Genomic DNA, 3,518 nt, shown 5'->3' on the forward strand with positions numbered 1-3,518 from the left:
AAGTTCCTTAGAAGAAGATTTATTGATGGCTTGGGAAATCACTAAATGGGGGAACCACTAAATGGGCCCAAAATGTCCAAGATTGGATTTTGATAAATCTTATGACCACATTAGATGGCCACTATGCTGTCAGCTCACACTTTACAAATGATGGTATACATTTCATAGAAACTCTACGAATAAGGTGACTAATACCATTGATACCTTATATCTAAACTAGCTATATACACAAGACTATATTCATTATGACTTGTCCCAACCAACCATGGCTAATCGTATTGGAGTTTCTATCAAAGACATGTGAAGCTAGACTAATTCACGAGTTAAACTAGTAAAATCCTCTCCTAGACTAATTCATGAATTAAACTAATAAATTCATCTCCATGACTGGTCACATATAAGTAGCATGCAAAATTCTCCTTACTCGTCACATCTATATATCTTCATATTGGCTGCCATTAAAAAAATTACTGCAATCAACTAACCCAACTTATCAAGAATTTTTTCTACCTTCTACTTCTTGTCAACATTGCACACAACCAGAAGTGTCAACATTGCATACAACCAAAACAATTATTTAAAAGGAGCTTGAGAATCATTGATATTTTTCACACTAGGAATTTGTCTTGCAATAACTTTGAACTCGATTTTTCAAAGCCCATAGATATGCACCCTTCCAACTTTGTCTAAAAAAATCTTGGCAAATCACCTCCAAGACTGATCCGATTTGATCAATCTCTTACTCATGTCTTAAGCTTCAATTTTTTTCATCAATCTCTTAAATGGCTAAGCTTCAAAATTTTTCCCCTTAAAAACCATTTATAAACACCTGCCTTTCTTACCTTGATATCATTTATAAACACCTCCTTCCCCTAATCAGACCATTTTGTATAGTTTCAATGAAAAGCAAAAATGCACCTTTATTAGGTTCAAACGGAACAAACTCAGCTTTCAAATCTGAAAGTCCAAAACAGATTCCCAATCTCAACTCTTTGCATAGAAAGTCTTCCATACTAAACACTCTCCTAGAAAAGTATAGAGTTATTTTGTGGGTAGATTTTGAAGTTGGAGACAAAAATTGGCACAAATCATTGTACTGTTTTAAATAGGATTCCTAGCATAGATCTGGAGTTTCATTTGGATTATTTTCCGAGAATGGTTACCGTCTTGGATGATGAAATTTGTGTTTGTTTTTTCTTTATGGTATTGAAACTCATTTCTTTCGGAAGACAATGTATTCATTTATTGTTTGGACTGTGTGACAGCAGCCTTGGTTTGTTTTTGCGGCTGCTGTCCTCTGTTGTCATGCTCTGCTCTTTATATTTATCTGCTTTATCCTGTTTCAATAAAAAAATAGAGAAATATCAATGAAAACATGTCTAGAAGAGAAATCAATTCTAGAAAAACTAACCAAAAAGAAAAAAAATAAAAATTCTATATTTAACAAACACATTCTTTTTACCGCATCTAAATGTTACGGTTATTAATCAGATTTATTCAACTGTGTTTCATACACAATTTGATCTTTGACACTATAAAAAGACTTCATTTCATTCATTCAAGAATTGCAGAGACCCTGTGAGCGATGTTGAAATCGAGTTTGTGCGTTATTCTGAATAACATCTAAAAAGAATTAAGAGTGCCGCAATAAACTAACAGCTCGCGATTGCTACAGTGCCTGAAAAGCAAAAAAGAGGCTTCCAAATACGAAACCCATGCGATAAAAAACCTAAATAAACAAGCTTTGATTAAATAAGAAAAAAACAAAAACACACTCTTCCCTTAAAAGATAAATAAGCAACAAGAGGATGAAAAAAACCAAAAAATAGAAAAACCTCATTTTCAAAAAAATGTGATATTTTGTTATATCTGAAAGAAACCCTAAAAATTAAACCTATTGAATGAACGAAGAGTAAAACAATGTGTTTATAAATATAATATGTGCCGCCGTCAACACCCCATAAGCCAGGAGATAGAACCTGCGCAACGTAGAAAATCAATCTTACATGGGGCTCTATTAGCCTGATTAAAGAAACTTGCAAAGCGTTAATACAGAAGCAATACTCTTTCTAGGGTTTAAAACTTGTGTGTTTTTTATGGGTTAGTTATGACGTCTCCCAAATGAATTAATATTTGGTAAATCAAGAGCTTTCAGAAGCAACTTTCCAATATTCAACACACTCACTGTATTGACAACACAAACCCTAACACTTGCAGAAAAGAAAATCATTACTCTAACTTAATGCCCTAACGCCATAACGGCCGCTTTATCTCCGATTGACAATGGAACGTCGTTTTCTCTTCCTTGCGAAAGATAAAATAAAACAACAGGGATCAGAAAGGATTTGTTTGTGGGTGTCCATTAAGCGTAACAAGAAAAATTCCGGGCGGACACCCTTCTCACATGATTACATCGTGAGTAACTACCTCTCATCATCGCCCTTTGAACCTGCATACTCTGAATGTTAATTCACCCAATCTATATATAGTGCCCTATTGCTTAACATCCGAACATTTAGTCGATGTGGGATATTATTCAAATCGGGCTTTCGTTTTGCCGTCCTTTTTCACGGGAGTTCTAGGAGAGTATCCTTTATATGCTTTATCGTAATTAAGATAGTAATTAAGATTTTGTATATATAAAGTTTTTATTTAAAAATAATAATTTAACTAGCATATCTATATTTTAAACTGGTATATCTATATTTAAAAAATATAGGTAAATTATGTCGAGAGATATCTTATAATAGAAAGGAATCTGACTATTGCAACAATATTAGTAGTATACAAGAGTTTCAAAAATATCATGGCACTCTTCCACTATCATTTGAATGTACCAGTTTCATATAGTTGGAAACAAGTGGCGAGGGTTCTATTTTATTTGGAGTAATAAAATAACACCTCCACAAAAACCAAAAGATGATATATTTCATGCATTTACCCGTCATTTGCATGTCAAATTGTTTCAAAGTTGAATTTTTGTTTACGGACATTTTGATGTCACTGTACATGCCTCTCGGCATAAAAATCTATGTAAAATATACCAACAGATATCAAATTTGTAAGTATATAATATTCATAAATAATAACTAGCAATCGCATCTTGGTGTGCAATGGGTACGCTGAAGTTGTATGGAAAGTCAGTCACGAAAAATTTTGGTCTTTTTTGCATACATTTGTCTAGTACATAAGGGCAATTGGTAGGCCACTTAGAAAATTGTGTTGTTTATGCAACAATGGTCCCAATGAAGAAGTGGTAGATTAAAATCATCTATGCATTTATTTATAGGGAACCAAACATAAGTGAAAGAAAACCTTTGAATCAAGAAGATAAAAGGAATCCATTAACAAGAGGCTCATGTTATGTTTTCAATAGTGAGGAAGAGAGAGATAAATGGATAGATAAAGAGAATGAAATATGTCTAGAGAGAGAGAGAGAGAGAGAGAGAGAGAGAGAGAGAGAGGGGGGGGGGGGGGCGCAGGGGGGGAATATAAATAAAGAGAAATATAGATGTAGA

General features: G+C 33.6%; 1 non-coding gene across 1 annotated transcript; it reads right to left on the reverse strand.

Annotated features, from left to right (window-relative positions):
- Positions 1–2,330: 2,330 nt before the first annotated feature.
- Positions 2,331–2,442, reverse strand: LOC131078388 (small nucleolar RNA Z279/snoR105/snoR108). Its single transcript, XR_009113778.1, has one exon. It is a non-coding gene; the product is annotated as a small nucleolar RNA Z279/snoR105/snoR108 (small nucleolar RNA).
- Between the last annotated feature and the right edge of the window lie 1,076 nt (positions 2,443–3,518).

This window comes from Cryptomeria japonica, chromosome 3 (genome assembly GCF_030272615.1).
Source record: "Cryptomeria japonica chromosome 3, Sugi_1.0, whole genome shotgun sequence".
NCBI lineage: Eukaryota > Viridiplantae > Streptophyta > Pinopsida > Cupressales > Cupressaceae > Cryptomeria > Cryptomeria japonica.